Source organism: Gobius niger (assembly GCF_951799975.1).
Source record: "Gobius niger genome assembly, chromosome: 22".
In the NCBI taxonomy this organism is placed as follows: Eukaryota; Metazoa; Chordata; class Actinopteri; order Gobiiformes; family Gobiidae; genus Gobius; species Gobius niger.
In genome coordinates, this window is record NC_136873.1 from 2,310,537 (window position 1) to 2,321,175 (window position 10,639).

At 42.6% G+C, this 10,639-nt stretch overlaps 1 long non-coding RNA gene across 1 annotated transcript; it reads left to right on the forward strand.

The window, feature by feature from the left end:
* The first annotated feature begins 5,884 nt into the window (after positions 1–5,884).
* LOC306981722 lies at positions 5,885–6,475 on the forward strand. Its single transcript, XR_013794132.1, has 3 exons — positions 5,885–5,988; positions 6,031–6,124; positions 6,212–6,475. It is a non-coding gene; the product is annotated as an uncharacterized lncRNA (long non-coding RNA).
* The last annotated feature ends 4,164 nt before the right edge of the window (positions 6,476–10,639 follow it).

Sequence of the window (10,639 nt, forward strand, 5' to 3'; positions counted from 1 at the left end):
AAGTCACCTTGCAGAAAATTTTATCTGATAAAACATTTGCGTATTTATTCAAAATGTTTTTTGAATGTCTTTATTCATAATATTAAACAAGTCAAATTAATGAATGTAAACGGAAAATATGTGAGACACCTCTTTGGGCCTGATGAGAACAGACTGAAGAGGCTGCTATGGATGTGGGTGTTTATTTTTTTGACCAGTCGTATAGATTTTCATGACATAACAGTCCCATATCATATCCTAAAGATCCATTTGTGTAAGTTTGAACAACCACAGTGACGTTTCATCAGACAGTTTGAAGAGGCTCTGACACACCTGTAGATGCACAAGTGACTTCATTTGCTGACAATGACAATGGACAGCAGATTAACATAGAGGGAGAGACAGTACATGGAATGTGTACTGGCTCCTCAAAAATTGTGAGCCAACACTCAGATTCTAATACTGGTCGTGTAATATCCGATCTTTGTCTTTCTGGTGTAACGCAAAGGGAGCTGACTGGGTTGAGATGGACAATCAGAGTTTATTTTTCTTGTAGTCGCCGTCCTATATTAATCTGATACGGTTGATGACTTTCATTCTATATGGAATCTGTCTCTGGAGAGTGGCCTGTTATGTATTATGTATGTGAGCCAACACAACCACTGCCTGTGTCACAATATGATATTGTCATATTGTGAATTATACGTGCAAATAGGGGTAGTTGCATTTATGGCACACACTGCAGTGATGGTAAAAATAAAATAAAAACCAGTTCACAAACACTGGAAGCATGATTACAGAAAGGTACTGTGGAAAAAATCCTCAATGAGGCCTTTACGTCTCTTTGTGTCCAGCGTGTAAATACAAAATTCTTAATAAGAGTTAAATCGCAACATGCTCACATTGTGATGTTCTAAATGGTAAATGGTCTCAACTTATATAGTGCTTTTCCACCTACATTAGGCACTCAAAGCGCTTTACAGCAAGGATCCACTCACCCATGCATACTCTCACTCATACACCAATGTACGCAGACACTGGGGGCAATGTGGGTGAAGTGTCTTGCCCTAGGACACAACAACAGTGCGCACTTTCAGGAGGTGGGATTCGAACCCCCGGCCTTCCGATCACAAGCCACCGTCGCCCCATATCTAAAGTGCATTGCGACAGGGCTCTTAGGATCATGCCATTTGCACTGTTCTATTGCACTATCTGGTCTGTCCACACTCATATCCATCACTGAATACACCTGCACATGTGTGAATACAATACCACTGTTGTTCTATGTCCAATTGGAGTTGTTGTCCTATCATACTTTATCCATGCCCCTGTAGCCTTCATACATGCAAACACGTATATAGTGAAAGGGGTGACAGTTCACGGGGCCGCAGCGGTACGCGCGGTTTGCGGCTGTTTTTTTAACAGAACATGTAGATTCTATGATTAATGAACTCAAACAATCCACTTGTTTGTAGTGCACATGATGGACAACTATTAATTCAACATTAAACTTTCATTTTGTTTTAGAACTGTAGTTCTACTAATGGTCGTTTCATCACAGAGTGAACAGAGTAAAGGATTTGTACAAAATTTGGAATTCCAAATCAGGTTCTGTACATCAGAAGATAATGTCTTCTATTTGAATTATATTTAAAAAGGACAAACTATTGTTACATTTTCGATTTCTAAATATAGATTTAAAACTTTTTTTGACTCTTTACAGAAATATAGCATACACTGCAGAATATGCCACCCTATACCACACTAAATAAAATGGTATCTGTTTTTTTCTGGCTTCAGTGGGCGACTAAAAGCTTACAAATGGTTTGGCATTATTGAATAGTTGCAAGTCTCTTTGGACAGGTTCAGTTTTAGTAAACTTGTCATAGGAGAGGTCAGCCCTCTCCTCACTGACCACACGGTCCACCTGGAGAGGTCAGCCCTCTCCTCACTGACCACACGGTCCACCTGGAGAGGTCAGCCCTCTCCTCACTGACCACACGGTCCACCTGGAGAGGTCAGCCCTCTCCTCACTGACCACACGGTCCACCTGGAGAGGTCAGCCCTCTCCTCACTGACCACACGGTCCACCAGGAGAGGTCAGCCCTCTCCTCACTGACCACACGGTCCACCTGGAGAGGTCAGCCCTCTCCTCACTGACCACACGGTCCACCTGGAGAGGTCAGCCCTCTCCTCACTGACCACACGGTCCACCTGGAGAGGTCAGCCCTCTCCTCACTGACCACACGGTCCACCTGGAGAGGTCAGCCCTCTCCTCACTGACCACACGGTCCACCTGGAGAGGTCAGCCCTCTCCTCACTGACCGCAACCGCGCATCAAACGAGCGCAGAGCGTGCACAGAGCCACGGGCACCTTCCCGGTCAATTGAGCCATAGGATTTAGCCTCACAGTAAATGTAGCTATCCGTTAGCTTTATAGGTTAGCTTGTAGATGCTCTCATGTTTCACGCGGCTGCTGTTAAATATGAAATCTACAGTCATCACAAAACTTGGATTAGTTTTGTGCTCAGTCTCGTGCACAGTTGCGCGTTGTGTCAGCGTATCTTTGTTGTGCAGGCTGATGCATTAGCCGCTGCCGCTAGCTACGAAGTAAAAGCAGTAAAAGTTCACTTGTCGTAATATAAAGCGGTATAACTTTCACCTCAGCGTCGGCGCGATGTCTCATGCGGTTCATCGCCCTCAGTGGTGCGTCTGTTGGCGCGGGGTTAGTGAGTAGACGAGCCCACAGTCAGCTGGAGGATGTGGGCGGCTGTTGCGCTGACCAGCTGACCAGGTAAAGTGAGCGAGCGTGAGGCAGCGGGGCTCAATGACTCACAGCCATAGGCATATTTGGCGTAACAGCACCAGTGAACATTATACATGCCTCAGCCAGTGCATAGTTTATTTACACGTTACACGCCACCTAACCCTGTTTTTGAGAGGTCTCGTGGTTTTGCCTATTTAGGCAATAGGGTTACGCCTTTGTTACGATAGGAGTTTCCAGTTCTTTGGTGGTTGAATAGTTTGTACTCAATGTAACTTTAAGCAAAAGACCAGTGGCCATCTGTAGTTACCATATGGGATTTGCGGTAAAAAGTGAGGTTTAATCAGCTCTGACCATCACGTTGCTCAGATTTGTGGATAGTTAGAGAGATAGAGAGGATGCAGTTCGTCCTGGAGTCCACTTGTTTTGTTTTGATATGTCTGAGACATCGTTTTTGTGAGGCTGTGTTCAAGTTTTAGTTTCTCCCTGACTATGAAGTCTTGCCATTAAAACTAAACAGTCCCTGAACAGGTCTGCTGCTCCTGCTCGTCCTGTTTATCAAAGAAGGTTTTTCTAATGAACTATTTAATCTGATCCTGACAGTTTCATTTATGAATTTACGTAACAATGAGTCAGTGTGAAACTATTTAATCGACTTTCCCATCACACCTCTGAAAGACACTTTTCTTTCAGATGTCGACTTAAAACGGCACAAATGCATTAACATTTCCCTAAAACAATGTTAGTTTGATCTTCAACCTGACAAACCGCTGTTATGGAGGAAGTCTGTTATTTATGTTCATTGTAGAAGTTAATGAAGATTTTCCAGAACAATAATCATTATTAAACACAGTTATGTTCCACCTGTCCTTCATATTAAAATATAGTCGTCTGGACTGAGTTGGTGAACTTTACATGATCATTTACTGTAAGATTTGTAGACGCCATGTTTGAGGGCGTGGAGAATTGTGAGCTGCACTCGTCTGCCTGTGTGAGGGTTCACACAGTGATAGACAGACTTTTGTATTAAAATCATCAGGCTCAGATTGAACCTTTAGTTGTTTTGCTTTATGATCATTGTCTTTATCATCCACATCTACAAACAAATGTATGAACTAAACAGGAAATGCGAGTGTAACATTGGCCTTTTATTAAACTAACTATTCACCACATATGAGCAATGATGTCATCTTTGATGATGGATTAGACCATGTAAAAGCAATAATTTGACTTGATAACAGTGATTTTTGAAATTAGTGCCTTCGAATTAAAGTAGCTCTGTTGACAAAAATCATAAATAAATGTGGCCGTCCCGCCTTTGCTCTGCCCGATACTGTCAGACCTCTGAAGCTCAGCAGGAAGGGCCTGGAGGGACTTGGATGGGAGACCATTTGGGAAACACCAGGAAGCCTGGGCGAATGTAGTGAGTGAGTGGTTGGTGGTGGTCGGAGGAGCTGATGGAACAGACTGGTTGCCTTGCCTCCAACAATCTAACTAGGGCAGCTGTGGCTACAATAGTAGTGAATGAATAATGCCATGTAAAGAGTGTCCAGAAGCGCTATATATAACCAATATATTCATATTATTATTATTATTATTATTATTATTAAGCTTTGCCCCGACTCAGCTCCCTCTTCACCACAACAGACCGATACAGCGACCGCATCACTGCTGACGCCGCACCGTCTATCGATCTCACGCTCCATCCGTCCCTCACTCGTGAACAAAACCCCGAGATACTTGAACTCCTCCACTTGAGGCAAGGACTCACTGACCTGAAGAGGGGAAGCACCTTTTTCCAGTGGAGATTAGATTATTATTACTTTTTTTTTTTATTAAAGAAATGACCGTAGATTTGTTTTTTAGCACATTTTTGCGTTTCCCCCTGACTATGAAGTCTTGCCATTACAATATAGAGTGACATCTGAGGAGCGACAGAAAAGTATCTGCACCAACTAAACAGTCCCTGGACAAGTGTACTGGTCTTAGCTTTGGAACCACTGACCCACAGATTCATGGACTAATGGTCTAACCACTGAGCCACTGTTTGAATAGACACTCACACAGAGGAGTGTTTCTGAAGAAGTGGACGCTGTTTGACCTGTTTATCAGAGTGTTTTTCTGATGAACTTTAAAATCTTTTCTTGCTCGGCCTGTTTATCAAAGAGTGTTTTTCTAATGAACTATCAAATCTTTTCCTGCCCGTCCTGTTTATTAAAGGTTTGGTTTCTAATGAACTATCAAATCTTTTCCTGCCCGTCCTGTTTATTAAAGGTTTGGTTTCTAATGAACGATCAAATCTGTTCCTGACAGTTTCATTTGTGAATTTATGTAACAATGAGTCAGTGAGAAACTATTTCATTGACTTTCCCATCACAGCAGAAACTATTTTCAACTTGAAACGGCACAAAGACAGCAACATTTCCCTAAAACAATAGTTAAAACAATTAGTTTCAACTTAAACCTGACAAATGTCTGTTTTGAAGTAAGATAAAGTTATTTATGTTGATGTTGAATCATGAATACAGCTATGTTCCACCCGTCCTTTAAATAAAATACAAACTGAACACAACTAATACTTTAATTTAACTATATACATATATAACATATATGGGCAATGACCTCATCTGACCAATTCGACCATGTTAACACAATAATTTGAAATAAGCACCCTTGAATTAGTGTAAACAGATTAAAACAGAAAAGTAACTAGTTTACCATTTATGGATGATGAGGTCATTTTTGATTGCAACAGATAATATAAGATAAGATAAGAGTGAGGAGAGGGTTTATCACCATGATGCTCCTGCTCCAGACTCCACAGTGAGGAGAGGGTTTAACACCATGATGCTCCTGCTCCAGACTTCACAGTGAGGAGAGGGTTTATCACTATGATGCTCCTGCTCCAGACTTCAGTGAGGAGAGGGTTTATCACCATGATGCTCCTGCTCCAGACTCCACAGTGAGGAGAGGGTTTATCACCATGATGCTCCTGCTCCAGACTCCACAGTGAGGAAAGGGTTTATCACCATGATGCTCCTGCTCCAGACTTCACAGTTAGAGGGTTTAACACCATGATGCTCCTGCTCCAGACTTCAGTGAGGAGAGGGTTTATCACCATGATGCTCCTGCTCCAGACTTCAGTGAGGAAAGGGTTTAACACCATGATGCTCCTGCTCCAGACTTCACAGTGAGGAGAGGGTTTATCACCATGATGCTCCTGCTCCAGACTTCACAGTGAGAGGGTTTATCACCATGATGCTCCTGCTCCAGACTTCAGTGAGGAGAGGATTTATCACCATGATGCTCCTGCTCCAGACTCCACAGTGAGGAGAGGGTTTATCACCATGATGCTCCTGCTCCAGACTTCACAGTGAGAGGGTTTAACACCATGATGCTCCTGCTCCAAACTTCAGTGAGGAGAGGATTTATCACCATGATGCTCCTGCTCCAGACTTCAGTGAGGAGAGGGTTTATCACCATGATGCTCCTGCTCCAGAGTCCACAGTGAGGAGAGGGTTTATCACCATGATGCTCCTGCTCCAGACTTCACAGTTAGAGGGTTTAACACCATGATGCTCCTGCTCCAGACTTCACAGTGAGTAGAGGGTTTAACACCATGATGCTCCTGCTCCAGACTCCACAGTGAGGAGAGGGTTTAACACCATGATGCTCCTGCTCCAGACTCCACAGTGAGGAGAGGGTTTATCACCATGATGCTCCTGCTCCAGACTTCACAGTTAGAGGGTTTAACACCATGATGCTCCTGCTCCAGACTCCACAGTGAGGAGAGGGTTTATCACCATGATCACTGGTTTGGTGCTGCTCCTGGTCACAAACACTTTGTGCACTCTGCCATTGTAGTGCGCCCTCTGCAGTGCCAGTGACATGACGCTTGTGTGACATGATGTTTTCACACAGGTATTTCAGGAGATCATCTGTATCTGTGTGCTCCTGCCAAATGTGCACAGTGAGTTCTGTGGACATAGCGCAGCTCGTGTACTGGGCGCACTTTTCAGACTTCGAGGTGAAAGGACAATACCAGACGGGCATAAACAGATGCGTAAAGATGGCACTGGGTGGAGCGTTCGTTGTGTAAATCATATAAGCAGGTTACCTGTTCATTTACCTGCGCTGTCCAGCCTGCAGATGCCATGTCTGTCACATGACGCCGCCACATACAGGCTGTTGGCCAGTTTGTTGAATTTCCAGGTAAATTGTGCCCAGAGCAGTTGAGGATGATGTCACAGATGATACCCTCCTCTCTTTTTGCCACTTCGAAATACACATGACTGATAAACTATAGCATCACGGGAATTGCCTGTGCACCATCAAACTTTGTGAGGACCGTAACAGGTGCATTTGCATTTGTAAGAGGTGTAAATAACTTTAGAAGTACAGAAGTATTGATATTAAAACACACATGACCTCAAGCAGGTGTGTCTGTGAGTGCCCTGGCGTCTGAGGCCGCTCTTGTCTCGGCAGCCTTTCCAGGGAGTCCCCTGTGCCGAACAGAGCTGAGTTCCACTGCAAATGGATTCTGGCTGATTTTGGTAAAGTTAATGTGTGCATCGCTTTGCCCAACAGTACTATTTAAGTGTTTGACCAACAACGACTTCTCTGTGTGAACAAATCTGCAATTTGTAAAGCATTGAAATTCATGAGGAGCACAATGTTTATGCAGCACTGGCCTCACGTAATATATATATAACACATATATATAACACAAGGTAGCATTAGAATACTCTGTTATGCAGAAACCCCCCACATCTGCGTCTGCCTGTCTGGAGCCACGCTGCACAGCCTGTCAGGAGTTTATCTCGTACCAAAAGACTTAGATGCACAAAACTTTCATTCGCGCCGTTTTCCTCAACAAGCGAGATTCACTTCCGGGCATTTGAGTTGATCAGAAAAGGATTCAACGTAATCAATAAAGGTTCATTGTTGCCTTTGTTAGCAGTGTCTATTATCAAGTAAAGGTCAGATATAGTTCAATGAAAAAAAAGCAAGTGTACACGTACAATGTTCGGTCTCAGCTTTTGATTTTGCATCTTCCTTTTAACTTTGAAAAGTCAATGAACGCAAAGGTCCTGAGCAGTGAAAACATGAAATGGGTTACTGGAGCACTAAAACTGATGAAACTGATGGTGAGATATTCAAATGTATGTGATAACATGTAAAACAGATTTATTTATTTATTTCTGAGAAAAAACTCAAACGTCTAAACTGACTCATTCTCATACATTGTGTTTGTCCAAGACCTCCACTCATTAGTCGACTAAACGGGGCCGCACAATAAGCCTCTTGTGACTGTCTCTGCACTTGCATCAGTGAACACACCTCTCTCTAGAGATAAAAAAAAAAAAAAACTCTCCCTCTCTCTCTCTCTCTCTCTCAGCTGACTTTCAGACTGGTTCATCTGGAATGACCACACATTACTCTGATAAAACTCTGGAACAAAATCACTGCGCCTTAAAGCAGCAGAGTACAAGACACTGTCAGCATGGAGGACAGGTAAATATCAACCTAATGATTCTTATTATTGCTGATGATTGAAGTGCTCAGTTTTGAAACGTACAATAACTTTATTTGAACCTTTATTGTTTTTCTACAACTGAAAAGTGTGTGAGGGAATTGCATCCGCGGAGTTTCTTTTGACATTTTTCTGTCTCTACTGAAGCCTTTAACTGATGACAATCTCAGATTTCTAAGTCAGGTCAAGAGTGCGTGTAAGAAGTAAAGATGCACCGATTCAGCTTTTTTTCTACAGCCAACTGGTATCAGTTCAGTATCGGATATTTGTCACCTATACCCGATATCATATTTTTTCCAGTATTGGCTCCGATATTCGATACCAGTAATTGATCGGTGCATCCCTAGTAAGAAGGTACAAATTATTATTATTGTTATTATTTTATCAGAACAGTGTGCATGCAATGCATGTTTCACTTGAAAGTGTCTGAAAGCCTCTTATGGACTAGTGTTGAAAATGATTTCAAATAATGGCCTCATAACTTTTAATTGCATTTACATCCTGTCACGCTCTCAGGACAAAGAGCTGTGAATGAGCTGACCAGAGAATAGAGGGAATGGTCCCGCTGTAGTGCACTGTGCAGAGGCACAGTCACACCAGGACCGGGGGAGGGGCTAATATACATATTTCCTATTAGTAATTACATGGGAATGGGAACCGGCAACAGGTGAGTGTGGATGTGTGCGTGTGGGCTTAGGTGGGTGGCGGTAGCTTTCCCGCGGGCTCAGACGGGTGCACTCAGTCACATTGTGTTTGAGACTTTCCCACATTTTATTCACTGCAGAAGCTTTAAAAATCCACAGGGTAAACAAGTTACTTAGTGCTGCTTTAATCATTATTATTTTTAGCGCAGATTTTCACACATTACATTTTTTAAAGCAATATTTTCTAAATTTACTTTAGTAAATTAACCCTTGTGTCAAGTTTTTCTAACTTTTTTCCACATAATTATGTTAATCCATTTCTGTTCTGCACAAAACTACCAAAGTTTGAAAGAATATCTAAATATTTAACTATTTTAATTATGAATTAATTAATTTTAAAAATGACCCCAAAAATCACACAAATAAAAAAAGTGAGTTTGGGCAGAATTTGGATTTACTTTTTTAAAACACTCTTGGGTCAAAGATCAGGAACAACTTTGATTTTTATAAAAAAGTGCCGTCACACTTTAAAATCACATTGTTTTGGTTATTTGTGTTCCTTCTGATCAGAGGAGGAAACATTTGTGATTTTTACAGTTCAAACTGAATTTAGAGCATTTACCCTGAAAATGCATTTTCAATGCATTTCTATGGGACAAACCTAATATCAGAGTGAAGCTGTTTCTGTGGAGTTATGAGGCTCATGGGGGAGGAGCTTATACGGGGCGTTGGGGGAGGTCTGTGGGGAGGTGCTGCGGGGTGTTGGAGGGTTTGGGAGTTGGGAGTGGTTGTCCATGGTGGGGGTAGTTGTCAGGTGTTTTTGTTTACAAACACGTATTTAGCCGTAGCTCATGATAATGATACAAAACAAAGGCAGATGTTTCAGTCATTAGCTCTGGTTAAGCATGGAACATAAACACGAACTCCCGCCTGTTTGGGTTAACGTCAGTTCCAACAGTTCAGAGTAGGTGGCGCTGTTTCTTTAGAGGCCACTTGTAGCATTTACACCTGCGTAGCACAGGCCTCTGATCAGCAGCTCATCATTTCAGTGACAGGATGATCTGTACTGCAGAGTGTTTTTGCTTTTCAAAGGTCACATGACCGTTACCGTAACACTGCATCTACAATCAGTCGCTGAACTCCGGGAATATAATATAAATATCAGTCAGACACGTTTTATTTCACATTGATCTGACATGAATGGATTATTGCCTTTTTGCCTGAGAGGAAGTTGTGGATCATTAAAAGCTCAAGATAAAGGTTAGCCACTTTGCATCATAACCATTTGTATGCAAGCATTGATGATGAAAAATATCACACATGATTAAGACAGCTGTTTGATTCTCTCGCTGCAATCTCTGGACGCTGCTGTCCTTCCTCTCGCTGTAATCTGTAGACGTTGTTGTCCTTCCTCTCGCTGTAATCTCTAGACGCTGTTGTCCTTCCTCTTGCTGTAATCTCTAGATGCTGTTGTCCTTCCTCTCGCTGTAATCTCTAGACGCTGTTGTCCTTCCTCTCGCTGTAATCTCTAGATGCTGCTGTCCTTCCTCTCGCTGTAATCTCTGGATGCTGTTGTCCTTCCTCTCGCTGTAATCTCTAGATGCTGTTGTCCTTCCTCTCGCTGTAATCTCTAGATGCTGCTGTCCTTCCTCTCGCTGTAATCTCTAGATGCTGTTGTCCTTCCTCTCGCTGTAATCTCTAGACGCTGCTGTCCTTCCT